Source organism: Anomalospiza imberbis, chromosome Z, assembly GCF_031753505.1.
Source record: "Anomalospiza imberbis isolate Cuckoo-Finch-1a 21T00152 chromosome Z, ASM3175350v1, whole genome shotgun sequence".
Lineage (NCBI taxonomy): Eukaryota > Metazoa > Chordata > Aves > Passeriformes > Viduidae > Anomalospiza > Anomalospiza imberbis.
In genome coordinates this window covers 6,692,074-6,709,173 of record NC_089721.1, presented here as the reverse complement: position 1 = coordinate 6,709,173, position 17,100 = coordinate 6,692,074, and the positions used below count along the sequence as shown (strand labels likewise).

The 17,100-nt window shown below is 44.3% G+C and overlaps 1 protein-coding gene across 1 annotated transcript in view; it reads right to left on the bottom strand.

Moving 5' to 3' along the window:
- Window positions 1-6,786: 6,786 nt before the first annotated feature.
- The window catches only part of CELF4 (CUGBP Elav-like family member 4), a 703,272-nt gene continuing 692,958 nt past the window's right edge, over window positions 6,787-17,100 (bottom strand). Inside the window, exon 14 of the mRNA XM_068176586.1 lies at window positions 6,787-6,806. The gene's annotated coding sequence lies outside the window, so the exon portion shown is untranslated. The remainder of the gene's footprint in view (window positions 6,807-17,100) is intronic.

Here is a 17,100-nt window from a genome sequence, read left to right as displayed (position 1 = left end):
GGGTTTTCCTTGGGATCTCTGCTGCTGCTGACAATATCAGTATGTATGGCTAGTAGTGGGTGTCCTGTGTAAGGAAGACCATTTACCCAATGATAAAAAGACCCAAAATTTTCAGCCAAGTGCATCTTTAAGCCAGCAAGGGCCACTACCCCTAAGTACTGCTGTGGTTTCCTGCAAACAAAGCAGAAATAGAGTTGCAGGACTATGATGGGGAGAAATCTACAGGCACAAATGTCTTTTCCTTTTTATGTACTTTTACTCATCACCCACAACAGCTTCTATTTCTAACCCCGTACTTAAAAAAAACCCAAAACAAACCCCTGAAAGTCAATATTTATTTTTCAGTCTCCCTCTCCCCTGCTGTTCGTCTCTGAATTTAATGCTTTTGAAAGGTGAATGATTGACGATTTACTGAAAATGAAGTTAAAATATAAATAATTCCACGATTTTGCTGCTGTATTAAGCAGGCATATGAGAAAAGCCCAGAAGACCAAGGTTGGCTTTTATTATTAACAAGGAAAGAAATTAAATTTAAATAAATGTAATATTTATTAAAATTTCCTTTCACGCTGTTACCTGAGGTTCATAAAACTTTTGAGCTGTGTCAGCTTTGCACTCCCCAGTACATTGAACTCCAGGGAAAACTATAAGCAAATTCTTAAGATCAATGCAAACTACTTCTCCATTACTCAAAAAAGGGAATTTTAACTATTTTTGAAGGCCCCAGGACTCCACTAATCCAGATATAAAGACTTTTTTCACCTTCAAACTTCACACTTCCAACTACCCTTTCACCTTCTCCCATCCCCACCCCAACACACACAGCCCTTTACACACTGGGGAGAGCAACTGCACATCCTTTAACTCAGTTTCCATCCTTCCCACGGCCAGTTGCCAAATGAAATTTGCCAAAAGGTGGAGAAAGCCACTCTGAAGCTACCGCTGTGCCCCTGGCAGTGCCAGTGCTGAGGAGAAGAGATGTAAGGCTCTGCTAGGTGGGGATTACCAGGTGATCTAGGTTTGGATTTTAAAGATCCTGTGGGACTTGCCTTGGTGTTTTTAATGAAAGCAGACCTGTGTGAAGTAGTCTTGTCTGGAACACAGTTGCAGACCAGTCCGGGCCTTGAAAACTTTCCTCCCTATGCCATGCAGACACTCTCATATTTCTAGAGTTTGACAGAACATGGCTGAGCTCTTCCTTAAAATGGAAGAAATCAGGGAGAGGAGAAGTCTTAACAGCTTTGAGGGTGTGGGGGCTAGAGGCTTGTACTTGTTTTTGGGTCTAAGTTTTCCTTCATATCAGCTGTGTAGATAGCTATTGCTAGAATATCTGTCACCTGAGGGGCCTGGAGGCTACATGGGGAGGGAACACGAAGTTGCAGCCCCTTCAGCACTGCCCTGTCATGTGGGTAGGCTGGCTGAACTGTACCCAGGAAACTGGTCTGAAAGGACTTGACAGTTGCCTGAGCCCTGGCTGCCTGCAGTCCAGTGTGGTAGCCACAGGACCAAGCCTTCAGCATCTCTCTGGTGACAACAGCACAGAGCGAAGCACTTGTTTGTCTTGGCTGAACATCCTGAATGCACCCCATGAATATAATGCAGTGTGAACCTCTGGTTTGGTTTGGGAGGTAGGATAAATTCAGAGGTGAGATAGCCATCAAAATTTAGCTTAGGCACAGTGGAGTCTGCAGGAGTGTTGAATACAAATGCTTTGTCTCAGAGGAATTCACCTTTGTGTAAGGGATCTCAGTCCCTGTGTTAGTATGTCAATACTGCCCAGATTTGAAGAAGATTTCGTGCACAGAGGCAAGTTTTGTTTCTGGTGAAATCACTGGGTGTGGAGACAAATAGTAGTTTGGATTTTGCAAGAGTGGATTCAGAAGAAAAAAACTGAGCTGTAAGAGAATGTGCTTTGATGTTGATAAACGTGCCTTGTGAAGGCAACCAAAAAAAAAAGAAAAAGCGAGAGAAAGAAGGATGTTGAAAAGGATGATAAAGCAAGAAAAAGATCCATGGGATTTGGAAGCATTTGAAGAAACCTTTTCATAAAGCTGTGCTAGGCACGTCCTGTCAAATCTCTCCTGCTGTGAAGAATTTTCATGTTACTTTGCAGATAAACTTGTTGAGAACACGCTGTCTGCCTCCATGGTGACAGAACGGCATCTCGAAGGGAATGGTCCTGCATCATCATTTCTCCTTCAGTTCCGGGCAGCATCTGTCACTGCAGAGCTGGACTGGGAGCTGTGAATTAGACCCATGTCCTCCCTGTGCTGGGAAAGCTAAGCAGAACTGCATTTGATCCATTTTAGCCTGACTTTGCAGGGTTTGCTTTGGACTTGGATGGGCAAAGCATCACTTGTTCATGAGGGACTTGTTGCTTAGGTCTCTGTTCCAAAAAAACATCTCCTGATAATCTTTTTAACTGCTGTTTTCTGTCTCAGGTTTGGGTGGGAGGAAGGGAGAAAGAGGTGAGGCTGACATAGGATACAAGATAACCCAGGTCTGGGGTTGGTCAGGCAGCATGCATGAACTATCATGCACAAGGAGGAGGAGGGATATGTGTCACCAAAGTCTGGCTTCTGGAAGGTGAAAAGGTAAATGGAATTGTACTTCATGTGCCATTCAGCTGGTTTGTGCCCCTCTAATGTTAATTTTTAACTCTTTTGAGGAAGATTAAGGTAGAGGAGAAAGAAATCTCAACATTCTTAAGCTCCCGTGTGTTTTGTGAAGAAAGGTATGGAGGAAGAGTGTCCATGGAACTGTCCCTGATGTTCATGGGTTATTCCTTCATAGGCCCTGGCAAGGACAAGATTCCAATAAACAAAGAGAGACAAAAACACACGTGCACATACAAAAGGACTTGGCCTTGAGTCATGTGAAATCAGTCTTGGTTCTTCAGCTCACAGAAATTTTGGGTGGCTTAGCTGAAAATGAGGAGGAGGAGAAGGAATAGGAAAAATGAAAGTGAGAAGAAAGAAACATATAATAGCAAAGAGTGAGGAGAATATTTTGGATATTAGAATAGGTAAAGTGTTTTTCATTGGAAGAGACTGGCAGCTCTGGGCTTTTCCTGAGTGTTCTCAGCTCACACCTTCTCCTGGTGAGACTAGCAATCATGCCAGATTTCCATGGCTTTGCATTGCAGGGGATAAGGGTGCTTGTCTTTACCACAGAACCCTGTAAGCCAGCTGGATATGAGTCTTTGAGGAGGAGGCAGTTCATATCCTATCTGCCTCTTTCCTGCTCCATCCTTGTTTCCCTCACTGTCACTGCACTGCCTTGAGAGGTCTGAGGCTCTTTCTCAGATAAAGCTTTTGTTAAGATCTGGTAGAGCTTAAGCGTTTCACACTCAGCTCTTCCCAAAGTGAGACCCCAGCTCTGTAGGACAAAGATTGCTTTGGTTTGGTCAGTGGTTGAAAGACAAGTAACAGCCGACAGCCCTGACTGAAATGTATCCCCTGAAAATATTTCTCATCAGAAAGTTGACTTTTTCTCATTAAATGGAATCTTTCTATAAAACAGTCTGTGTTCTGTAGAATTTTTACACTTTTTTCTTTAACAAAAAGGTTTTCACCTTTTTGGTTTTATTTCCTCTTTTGCTAATTTGAAAATTCTTTTTGTTGTCCAGTTTAAAACAGGAAAAGTCCTACGGAAATGTTTACCTTACAGAAGTTCTTCACTTTTCTGTTACTTTGGGATGTAGGACAGTGAATAGGTCACAGCTGCTCCCAGTATAACACTGGCCACTCAAAGAAGAATTCACCTTCACTTAGCCATTCATGTGCTCCAAATAAATGAATGAGGCCATTAGTTTAATAGAGCTCTGTGTGATTTTGGGGGGCATTTCTTTTGAGTTTGTGGGTTCAAATAATCTTTGGACTACAAGACATTTGAGTTTTGCATTTCTTCTGAGTTTAAATTAGTACCCTGTAGAGGAGGAAGGCAGAGCAGGAAGGGAAGGGATATGGCAGAGGATTGGAGGGCAGGGGACAAGAAGAATAAGGTGAGGATGTGTGGGAACTCCAATGCCAGTTTCATGATTCCTCCAGCTTGACTTTTTAAGGGATCAAGTTTTCCAATTCATATAGGATAGTCCCTAAGGCCATGTTAAATCACCCTTGCAATTACTGTCTTTAAACAGAAAATTTGGTGTGCTTTAAGAGCATATTCCCTCATATTAAGAGACAGTACGGATATGAAGCAGTGTGCTCCAGTGAGCTGGAGTTAACTCCCCATTTTTCCACCTCTGTGACTCTGGTACCAATCTCTGGTAATTTTGCTTTAGCAGCTCGGCTGTGGCGCGTTAACTTCTGCTCTGTGAGGTGAGAATTCGGGTATTGCTGCAGACCATGGCACTCCCGCAGCTGTGCTGAGCTGGGAGGGGCTGCAGCTCCCCCCACATGTCAGACAGAAGTGTTTCAGGCTAAGCCTTTATGATAAATTAGGGAATGTGGTCAGCCAGAAACAGCCGGAGCACTGTTTTATTAATCTGCGGGTGGATAACAATAAAAATGATGAAAGATCTAATCAGCTACATTATTACCTGGAGGTTGGTGGGGCCAGGAGAGAAAAGGGGTGGTGTGGGTGATGTTGGTGCTGGGGAGAGTTCAAAGACAGGGAGAGACAAGAACATTGTCTTCAAGCACTGTCAGACAGTGAACTGAGGGGTGAAAACCTTGCTAGAGATGGTCCCATCAAAATTTTAGCCTTTAGCACCCCTTTATCCTTTGCCATTTTACAGCTTTTTAAATCTGTGGTATTTTTTAGCAGACAAGTTGCCCATCAGTGCCTGATGCTCCCTGCCTCAGTTACACCTTCCTCCAGTTCCCTTGAGCAAGGCCATGCCAGGACACCAACAAGACAGTCCCTTCCTATGTGGCAGAAGGTGGGGAGATGCCCCTTTTCTGTAGTGCATTCTACTGGTGTGTCTTGAAATTTTTCTGCAATACTTAGGAGACTTTGGTGATAGAAATTAGAGGGGTGGGCTATTCAGGTCCTTTTGTCTTCATTATTAGCTGGAGGGGTGTTGTACATGGTGAGTGGGATGCTTATGGTGGTGGATAAAGCCTTTTGTGTATTCTCTGTGTCCCTTTTCAAATTAGATACTTTTCTCTTTCTTTTGGTGCAGTAAGGTAAACACAATACAGGGGAGTCCTGTCTAAATACCTGAATATAGAAAAACTGGAAGGCTCCAAGTCTCCATTGGAGCTTTGATTTGGCAGCATCACAAAGTCTTGCAGTCAACACATCTGTATGCAAATACATTATGGGCAGATAAAGAGCCTCTGTTCTTCCCTCTCTGTCATATTTTGCGTATTATTTGCTTACAATTCATGTCTGTCTCATAGTCTCTGTGGTAAAAGCATATTGAGGAAAGTCATCTCCTTTCCCAGCAATTTTCTCAGCTTCTCTTGATCATTAACATGCTGGAAACCACTTGAAAGAAACACTGCAATTTTTTAAGGGATTTTATTCATTTATTCATCAAGGTTAAGGACCCTGAAAAACTGCTGTCTACATCTTTTAGCACTTACTTCTTTCAAATCTCATATACATTATAGTCCTCAATCTGGAGTTGTCTTTTGCTATGGGGTTTTCTCTGCCCATATCTTCTGTTGCAGTCTGAATATACAATAAACCCCTTTAAAATTAGTTATACTGCTACAGTTGTCAGGAGAACTCAAGTAATCTGATGAATTTAGTAAGAAATCCAGGCTGTGAAACAGACACAATGAAATTCTCTCCTTCAGCCTTCTTGCCTCATTATTAAACCTTCAGTTTATAGTGTGCAGACAGTCGTGCACTATAATTGAGGTTGAATTGCCATTCTCATTATAAATCCCCTTTTCTCGCATGCTCATAACTTCAACCAACACATGGGCTGAAACTGTGTGCTCTCACTTTCAGCCCACAGTAGAATATTTAACTCTGTGATCTATGGGCTTTAGCTCTGCTGCCATGGTCTGCTGCCCCACATATTTCACCATAACAAGAGCTTCTCTTGAGGTTAAAATACAAGAGTTGAACATTAGCAGGTGTGCCTGGCTTAGGCACCAGGCTTGCAACTGTGTTTTAGGTGGCTGGTGGCCTGGTGTGGGCAGTGGCATTTGCCAGCCAGCCATCTGAGAGGGTGGTTTTTTTCAAGACCCAATCTGACAGTTTCAGTAAAATTTGTCTCTCTGAAGCCTTGAAAAGCAGCTATTCCTCCCCACTGTCTGGACAGGAATTTAGGTGTTGCCTTCATTCGCTGCCTAGAACTTCGATACAGGTGAGATCCAGCAAAACTATCCCCCTGCTTCCATCTTCTGTGAGGCTGAGGTCTGCAGGGGATCCAAAACTGTTGACTGGATCCACTTGGACTCTGAGCAACTCTGTTAAGCCCCCAGTGCCAGAAGCAAGGACCTCCTTTCCTCTCTGTATGCTTACATGTTCTGACTCCCCTCTGCTTTTCTGCCAATGCTGGCATGTGGAGGGAAGCACTTGGATGCAGATTCACACACCTGGGTATCAAATCCTCTGAGAAGGGGTCAGTTCAGGTGGACAGTTCAATGTTGCATCTCAGTCTGCAGCCAAGAAGAGCAGAAAGGAGCAGACTCATAGCTGAAGCACTCAAGGAGGAAGCGAAGGTTTGGGGTTTGGACCTCAGTGCTGGTCTTTGTCACGGGTTTTGTGCATGCAATCTGATGATGCAGTCAGGTCTGATGACTAGAGCTCTGCTGACCCAAACAGTGATGATCTCAGGCTCAGATGTTGGTATTGGCAGCTAGATGGGACCATTTCCACTATAACAACGACTGAAGTGATGCCTGCAATGAAATAAAACAGAATATCTACAGACAAACCATGCTGCAGTGTCCTGGGCACATACTCACTCCATGTCTTGTCCACTCTCCACAAGCAGAGGAAGAGTTCCCCCGCTCAGCTTCTACACATTGACTTCTCCCAAGGTGCTGCGTGGAGAAGACTCAAGAGCTGAGCTTTGCCTGAAACTCTTGCTCAGAGTTTGTGGAGAAGAGTGAAACATGAAGGATCAAGAAACATTAGTATTTATCAAAAAACCTGAGCCAAAAGGATTTATGTCAAGAGCTGGTTGTTTGGTTGTTGTTGCTTTGTTTGTTTTTTCTCATACGTTTATAATGGGGGGAAGGAGGTGGAGGAAAGACTTTTTGCTTGAAAAGGAATTTGTCACACTGGGGAGCATGAGGCAGAGAAACAAAGTGATATCTTACAGCCAGGGGAACCATGGACCAAGACCAGTCCTGTCTGAAGACATCTGGTGTTGGGGAGTGTTTTTGATGCCTGCTGTCACAGAGGCCACGGCTGTTCGCTAAATCCCTCCCTCTGCCCTCGCTGCCGTGGTGCAACACCTCCTCAGGGAGTAGACAGAAGGAGTGAGGGAAGCTGCTGCCATTTATCCCCACAGTTTATTACCAACCCTTCATTCCTGCAGCAGAGGGGGAACCTCTGCCTGTCTCTGGAACTCTGGCATCTCATCAATTTTCCTTGGTCTGCGCTCCAGACTCCCCTCCATGCCCCTGGAGTATAAGGGTGCCCATGACAAGGACTGAGGATGCACGTGTCAGGACCTGAGGACACCATGGCAGTATTTGCAGAGCTCATTTGCCCGTGCCTGAATCCCTGTTCTCCTCCAGGCAGATGGCTCAGCCTTCTCACACCTCTCCCCCACTTTCTTTGCTCTCCAAGTGCTACTTGTGGGAGTTGAAAGAGAAGTGACAGAGCCCAAGGGAAAGGGGAAAATACAGTCTGTGTCTCTGAATATGTAAAAGGGACCCTTCTGTGTATTTTGTTCCACTCCTGATACTCATCCCTGTCCCCAGCTGAACTGCTGTGACCAACTGCACTGGGAATTTTGCTCCAAAAGTGCAGTGGACACGAGGAAAAACTAAGGGGGCGAGGTGGTGGTGGGGGGGTGGTCGGATGGGAAAGAAAGTGATTCCTGTGTGGTTGGCACAGGGAATTTTCTTTGACATAAACTTTACTTTGGGTGACAAGGCTTAACATCTTCCTTAATGCTGCTTCTTGCATTTCAGGCCCACTCATTGGAGGCTGCACTCTCCGGAAGCTGATGGTGTTCCCCTGTGTGGTACGTGCGTGTTTTGTGACAGTGTCAGGCATCCTGACATTTAGGCAAAGCACTTCCTAGTGCTGTTTCCCTCCTTCCTAGTGGCAGGAGGGGCTGGGCTGGAACTCTCCAGGCTGCCCTGTTTCACTGGGCTTAACAGCTTCTTTCAAATCCTTTCCCTAAGAAGTACTCCTGGCAATCACTGTCCACATGTGCCTGGGCTGGACAGGGTTTTAAGAAGTAGGTTGTGTGGAATAAGGTAGCTCTGAGTTTTGCTGACAGAGTTATCCCTGGGAACCACGTGAAGGTTTTCTGCAGCCACCAGAGCTGTTGTGAATTTTTAATGAATTTGAAAACCATGCCTCAAGTTCAGTCTGTTCCAGAGACAGTGTGTAACAAAGAATCACCTCCAGTGTACACCCAGCCTAGAAAATAATATAGGGTGGTTTGGGTAAATCCAAATTTGTGTCTGTTCAAACAATGTTGCTAAGAAAATTCTGCTGCTCTCCAGTTTTGACCATCTGATGAAAGCTTACATGTAAGACAAGGGCACACATTTTAGGCTGAATGATTGGCTGGATTTCTGTATAAGTTTGTAGGTGAGGGGACCTACAAGAAATAGATCAAGGTATGTGTCAACATAAAAGACAAAAATTTCTGTGGAATTCTGCTCACCCAATTCTGCCCACCCTATTTGGCTCTCCACCTCATTATTATTTTCAGCCTTCCTCTTACGTGCTAACCAACCTCTGTAGAACTGTGGTAGCAAACAGGAGGGCAGAATATTATGTGTGTTGTCTGTCAGGCACTGTCACTGAGGTGACCTGAGTAGATGTCATGTACTGGTTTTCTTTTTGTTGTTGTTCCTCAGTTTGATTTTAAGCTTTGTGGGCAACACCATTTTGTCTGTGTTCCTGCAGTGAAGGGTTTTAGGCACACACAGAGTGTGACAAGTCAGATTATGACCACTGGAGAAGGACAAATCTTTCTTGCTGAAATATTTTTCACAAAGGTCCATCCTGACTCCTGCTCCATCCTTCAACTCCTTTGTAATCACTAGTAAGAAAAAGCATTTAGTTTTGAGCTTGCTGGACTTAAAGGACTTCGTTATTGGTTGCACATGTCAAGGTCCATGTGAATTGCTGCAGCATCTGACAAGACTCAGTTTGTGTAAGCAATTCTTCCATCCTCCCATCCTGTGCCAGTGGTTCTTTTCCTTCAACAAGTGCCATTTCCCATGAAATACTGAAATATCTTGCTAGCTAGGAACTTTTCTGTCAAGTTCTTCTGCTTTCAAACAGTTTTCTCCATTAGAAGTTTGTATGTTTTCAATATTTCGACCCTGTCTGGGCTGAAAAATATAATTATGCAGGCTGGAATTTTTTTTCTTTTTTTCTTTTTTTCCCCCCCCTCATTGTGGTCTGCTGTAGATGTGTGTGGGAGATTTGGCTCCTTCCTTCTTTCCCAGCAAAGATCAAGTAGGTCAAATGCTACTAACAATGTTCTAACTTCATCTTTACTCCTTCAAATCCCCACCAGCCTCCTGGACTTGACTTTACAAGTCCTTTCATGTCACTTCAGACTGTAGTAGGAGGAAGTGAAAATTACGGGCCACAGGCAGGGTTCCAAAAAGTGCTCTCTCTCTCTCAGAAAGGGGCTGGCACCTTTCCACGGGCCTTCATTGTATTTTATAGCCATACTACAGTATTTAACAGCATAATTTAGTAAGTGTCGGTACTCCGTCGGGGAGTGTGGAGAAACTGTCTTATTCAACCCCTGGCGACGTGCGCCGATTCAAATAATGCACCGTGAGGTAAAGTTAATGTTTTCTGGAAATGGAATTGGAATCAGAAATGCCCTTTTTGACCATCAGCATAAATACTGTTGTCATCCTGATCAGCAAGCAGAATTCAAAACCTTTCACCCTTAAAAAATGACTCTCTCTCATGGTTTTAATTAATCCCCCACCAACTCATGAAATAATTGAAGAAAATCAAAGTCCTTGCCATGGATTAGAAGTATATCCTAAAAGTATCTGAAGACCTACTGCAATACAAAATATTACTGAGACTGTTTCTCACCCTTTTGACTACAGTGCCTCTTCATTCATTGTGTGCTTTTAATGCTTGGGGGAAGATGGGTCTGGCTGGGATCCTAGATTGCCATCTGATTTAGGGATGGGAAAACAATGACTCTTCTGGGCTGTCACAGAGACCATTTCATGTTTACCTCGGCTGTGCAGCTGCCATCTGTGTCTTACTTTGATTATCGGGGATGTCAGCTGTCAAATGGAGTAGGAGGAGGCAACAGTTGCATAAGAAGCTGGTCAGATATCATCTCCTGAAGAGATTTTAATATGTTCTTCAGACCAGAAAGCTGCAATAGTCCATCATAATTTCTATTTGCCTTACCAGACTCTGTACTTGGATTAAAAAACCCAACAACCCAAACATCAAATCCATGTGAAAATCATTAATCACACTTTCAGTCACAATGTCAGGCCTTTCCTGCAGAACTGGTGCAGTTTGGTTTATATGGTATTGATTTCTGACTTGTAGCCAGGTTTAAGTTGAAGTTTCCTCTGCCTGTCAGCCAGGGAGCAGTGGGATTTCCCTTAGCTTAGAGCTGAGGATTGTGTCTGGAACGTGTGAGTACCTCACAGATGGTACAGGTAGACCAGGCCTGGTGAGGAAAGGCAGTGATAGATTATCCCTGGGTACATCTGGGAAACCACCTATTCTCCACTGAGTGGAATTGGAGCTGCTGTATGGGGCAGAATAGATCCTCATAATGTGCACTGAGATCCTGGTCCCTCTGCATACCCCAATATTTTTCTGGGTGGCTGCTTTTGTGCTCACCACTCACTCTACCCACACTGGTTTTCCTTGAAGAGAAACCCAGTCCAGAAAGGAGATGCAGCAAACTCTGGTCCATCTACCACAGTGGTGAGGAGAGGGGTTGCCTTGGTTGCCAGTCCCCGCAGCACAGTTGTGATTGTGGTTGTACAAATTTACCTGTGTAGCCTTTAAAGCTTTATTTTGTGAGAATAACAAGGGATGTACCCAGAAGGCCCAACTTGATCTCAGTAGGAGGCTGGATGAGAAAACCACAGAGGTCCTTCCCATCAGCAGTCATGATCTGGGGACTACACCTGCTCTCATGGGGAGGTTCAGAGGGTTGGTGTCTATTGTGGTAACATACCCACACATCTGTGTTCACCTGCAATAACCATGGGACCACAGAATCATGAAGCATCCTATGTTGGAAGAGACCTAGAAAGTTCATGTGGTCCAAATTTTCATGGGAAAGGGATCTTAGATGAGATTATCTAGCACCCAGTGGAATAAAATGGCATGTTGAAAACCTCCAGTGATGGAGACTCTACCACATCCCTGCGGAGGTTGTTCCAGTGATAGATAGTTTTCATTGTAAAAAATGTCTTTCCTATGTTGAAAACAAATTTCTCTTGGTGCAACTTGTACTTGTTCTCCTTTGTCTTCTTCTGAGGCTCCTTGTGAGGAGTGTCTGTCCTCTTTGTAGCCACTTTAAATAAATAGTGTAATTCCTCTCTAGCCTTCACCTGAAATTGTCAAAGCAGGCAGGGCTGTATTGTAACAAGAATGAGCTAGCTGGGCAACGGACTCTCTATTTTTAGAAGTGTCCTTTGTAAATCTCCAAATCAGTATAAGGCAAAGGCATATGCCATTTCACAAATGGGTAAAGTGAAGTGATGCAACCCAGAAACAGTGCTGAGCAGCGCTGCCACAGGCTAAGCACTGGTCCATAACCTCCTCTCAAGATGGCATGTGGCTTGGTAACTGTCCAGCTTCACCATCTGCAGAGACTGAAACTCAATTGCTGTTAACGAGAATGAAATTATGGCAATATTAGCATAATTAAAATGGGAAGAATCCTAGTTCGGAGATGATTGATACTCCTGGAAAGCTGTGGTTGGAGGCAGAAAAGGCAGGTCCAAGACTTGGCTAAGATGTTATTTACCTGCATGATTTCCCCAGGTATGGGGGGGAGGGGATGTCCTCAACAAAAAAGGCAAAACAAAAAAAAAGAAAAAAGCTTAATGTGGCTAGTGACTGGTATTAAATAAATGATGCATGTTGGCAGAGCGATAGATGAGAATAGCGGAAAACACATTGTGAAAGGAACCAGAAGAATTGCTGTCATAAATCTCCCCAAACTATTCCAGTCTGAGAGAGGCTTGAAACTAAACATGTTACTAGGAGCATGAGGAAGGGGGCTTTAGAAGAAGCCCATGGCCCTGTAGGTTCATTGACATAAGTTTTACCCGTGTGTCCACCCTCTTAGAATAGGAGATATGCATGGCCAGGGAAAGGAAAGGGTTGTTGAAGTGTGACATTGCCACTTGGGTTGTTTGTCTCTTGGGTTTTATTTTTTATTTGAGGCAGGTTAAAAGAGCTCCAGGTGTTCTCTCTAGAAAGAAACAGATTAGAAGGCAACATTAATCAAGTTTACAACATATTCAAACAAGTAGATAAAGAGGAAAGAAAAAAAATACCCTGAAATGCTTTTGTAATGAATGCATATTTTAGCTGAAGAATTCACAGGGGTCGACATATATATATATGCAAAACTAGGGTTAGAAGACAAAGTGGGATTATTTTCAAAGCTCATAAATAATTTAACTGTTGGAAGAAAAATGCAGAGGTTTCTGTTGAACTTATTGCCAAAGAAATAACTTTAGGCCTGATAAGCCAAAGGGCTAAAGGTGTTTTCACACAGAAGAATGACAGAGCATGACGGTTTGTCTATTACAGCTTGTCACACCAATCATGAATTTTATTGGGTAAAAGATGGGCATGTTGGGACATTCTGATATTCTGGCTCCTTTGACACAGTAAAATGGCAGTTTCTTGTTGACTTTTGTAAGGTGTTCACTGAAAACAGTTGTAAATGTTCCTATTAACTTATTTTGCTGCAGAAAGAGGCCATCACTGAATGCTTTTCACAACCTCAGTTGGAAAGACATGGGAGGAGCTTTATAAAAGACCAGCCATTGGAAAAATTTGTGGAGCAGTGTGCCTTCTTCATTGGTGTTTCCAGTCACCATGAAGGTGGTGCCATTTCACAGTGACCAGGGCAGGTCATAAAAGAACCCAGTGATCTGTTTAGCATGTGCAGTGCTGCACGCCGCCTCCAGATTCACTCAGTTTCCATACCAGTCACATTGCACATTAGTCACGCAGTGAAATGGCAGAAGATCTCAAAGTCTCTGATCCATACCATTTCTGTTCGTGCCATGTGATGCTGACCAATAGCTGTCCCTCTGTCTTGAATTCCAGTTTTGTCCCTCTTCTTTATTTGCCTTTGAATTTATGTTTCCAGAGAGTGGGAGAAGCTGGATTGACACCCCCTGAATCCTGCTTTCCTGTGAAGCTGTGGCCTCTTGGCCTTAATACACCTCAAGCCTGATGGCTGGGAGTCACTGCTGCTCAGCTCAGGGTGGAAGTGCACGGAAACACCAGCACTTCTCTCCTGCATGCAGTACCCAACCATGTGTGTCCTCTTTGAGGCTATTTCAAATAGTGAGTACAAACCATGGCTAATCTGTTTCACTTCCCGCTTCACTCGGCTTCTCTCAGTCACTACCTCCCCGATAAGATTTACTGGTTTCCATCTGCATGGAAGCTGTTTCCTAATTTAGCCAGGTGTAATGCTTGGCCATGACCATCCGCCCGTCACCTGTGGGACGGGCGAGGCGGCTCTGCGTGCTCAGGCTCTGGAGGACCAACCACTGAGAAGTGACATCTCACTCTTTTCCTGGGTCCCCAGCTGGAAGTGCAACAAAAATCACCATCTAGGTTTGTGAGCAGTGATAGGGACCCCTCTGATCCAGGACCACCAAAGACTTCACATGATCTGGGTAGAGGCAAAGCATTGTCCACTCAGGCCAAGTTTGTCCTCTCACCCCAGCTGCAGACCTCTGCCTGCTGTTCTTCACTGTTTGTGGGAAGGAGATGCTCCTTTAATTCTGGCGTGTGAAAACCTGTCCTAAAATTTGGCATTTGGTTGTATCCATCCCTACATGGAAGGGAAAAGTCCCCAGTTTCCAGTTAAACTGGATTTGAACTGTAAGTCTTTCAGGCAAACATGTTGCTTTATGTGTATTCCTTACTTCTAGAAAAAATAAAACACCTTAGATGTCCAGTATTTCACTCAAACTCAGCCCTCTCCCAGCACTGCAAAAGCTTGGTAATCAAAGAGAGAAAATACTTAGTAAAGCTTTAAGGTCAGGCTTTTAGGCTGGAAACTGATAGGTGTAAATAAGCCAGATACAGGACAGCTCCTGCTTAAGCTACAGAGCTTAATCTGCAAAGCTAGGTAGCTCTCTAGCTCTTTATCCCAGTTTGGCTTAGGTTGTTCTGTACAACCAGAACAGAACAGGATTTTTGACTGAGTGGGATGCTTAGGCTGGGCAGAGGAGCCTGATGACGGTTCTCAGACATAGGGTCAGTCTGCTCTCCTCAGTTTTCTACATGTTGCAGTCTAAATCTCATGTTTTATCTCTTACCCTACACTTGGCTGCTTGCTGCTAGTCAGCTATCAAGGTTGTGCACAGAGACTCAGTCCCTATTTGGCATTTGGGTCTGGAATGCTAAAATTAGAGGTGTTTGGGATAGCGGTCCCTTGGAGTTAGGAGAGTTGGGTCTAGAAGGGAAAGTGTCTCATATCAGTGTCTGGATTGACACCCTCAAAACAAATCAGCCTGCACCACAGAGCAGTCCAGATCTGCTGTACTGGTGTGACTTGTGGTGCAAAGTGTAGTTTGATGGTTATTGTGAGAAATCTATGTGGTCCTGCTTGTGCTAGGGTTGCTACAGGAATCAGAAGCAACAGAAAAGACTGAGTGGAAGGAGCTGATAAAAGGATGAGTTGGGCTGACACTTTTCATCTATGCTTGTGTGCCATTGTAACAGTGGTTGGGGGCTTCTACTGGCTTGGCTTAAAAAAGACATTGCTAATGTCTAACGCTTGATGACAGATGGTTCACCAATGCTGCTAGGCCCATTGTCTCACTTAATAGCTCTTTGTTCTAGCTGAAAGAAGGTAATCGTTTCTTGTAGGAGTTGGTAGGAGGATCTGTGTACAATATGCATTATGACAACCGTTCCAGTTTTGGAGCCTGCTCTGTAGCTGGCTGAAGCGGAATCATCTCTCATCCTCTGTAGGAGGGAATCACAAAGGAGGCATCACAGTCATGATGCCTAATCTGTGGGTGTTTTGCTATCTGGTAGGACTCACCACAATGAATTAGGCAATTGCATTCTCTGTGCTGTCTGTGGAAGAAAATAAAAGATGTGATTTGATCTGCCTCAAAGGGTAGAGAAATTTAGGGGAAGAAAAATTTAGGGCCTCTTTCTCTGGAGAGAGGGGGAGAGGCATCCATTTTTGAGATGTCAGTCTGAGGTTCCCCACTGGGGAGAGCTTACCTACCCACTTACCAGCTGACTGCAAACCTGCATGTTTGTATCTCTTCTTTTGAGTGCTGAAAGCAATAGCTGCAACCCAGCAATTAATAGACCCCAAGAAAATGCTCCAAGGGGCAGACTAAGAAGTACCAAGGGGAGAGCCAGTGTCCCATACAATGTATATCGTATTCAGGAGTGGTGTTAGGAGCCTGGGTCTCCTGGGAGAGGTTATAGAGTCACCCACTTCATGATGCCATTTCTATTTCCACTTTTCTAAACAAGACAAGGCAGATCAATGAGAGGAGTTGTGAACACCTCCCTGGACTGACCTAACATTTTATAATCAGGGCCATCTTCTGTGTCACAGGAGTCTCAGGGGGCAAATTTCTTCTGGATGGGGAAGAATCTGAACCTACTCTTCTTGTATCTCATGTGAATGTGCTGCACCCTGCAAGGCTGCTGCTTACATGGGGAGGGCATGTTCTTACCTACACCTGTGCAAGGAAACACCTTCCCCTGTCTTGCTTGCTGGAGGTGGTCCATGCCAAGTTCAGAACTTACCAGACTGAGACCCAGAATTCAGGACAGCTCATGAATGCCATGGTGAGAGGATGTTTGCTTCAAGGGTGTTTCTTCCTCCCAGCATTCGTTGTGTGTTTACCAGTGCTGACATTACAGAGGTAATGTGAGGAAGGTTTCAGGTTGTGTGGGCATTAACAGACAGTGGCACAATGGTGAGGGCAAGTGTGCAGAGGGATGAGGTTCTCAGCAACCTGATCCAGCCCCTGCTTACTGCAGGGGGGTTGGACTAGATGACCTTTAAAGGTTCCTCCCAACTCAAACAATTCCATTGTTCTATGAGACACCAGAGTGACCTCATACCCTTAATAAATGAAACACAAGGACTCTGATTTGAAACCTTCTGAGTGTTTTCTGGGGATATGTTTGCTCTAATGTGTGTGTTTACTGTAGTGAGAGAGAAGCTGTGGTATTGAAACCTGCTTTAAGAACTGATTTCCTCAACAAGTAGACAGCAATGCTGTTCCAAAAGATATTTTCAGGCTCAACAGTTGGCTGCCTGGAGTTTGCAGACTATTCCCATTTCATTGGCTCTGGAGTGGCAGGACAAGTCAGGCTGTTTCAAATGACCTTTTCTAAGGGGCATTACTAAGGAAGAGCATCAGCAGCTTCCTTCTCCAAGTGGTGCAGAGCACAGTCTTGCACAGTGTTGCACTGAAGCACCTGGTGATGAGTTTCCCCATCTGCCAATCCCCCTGTGATGTGTGAGTTATTTCTGGGATCACAAACACCTTTCATGATTCTACACCTATGGGACAGTTGCTGCCCCTAGATCATATTTGGGACTGGAAGAAATGTGCTGCTGGAAACTGAAATATTGGTGGTGGAAAAGTCCTGACCTTGCTTTACAAGGACATTTCCAAACATTATTTTAATATTTGTTATAGAAAGGGAAAACAGGCAGAACTCTGAAGTCTTGTTCAAGGTCCATATTATCCTTTAATAAAGTAAAGTTTGCTAATGATCTTTGGCCTGGAGTGGGAATGGGATGGA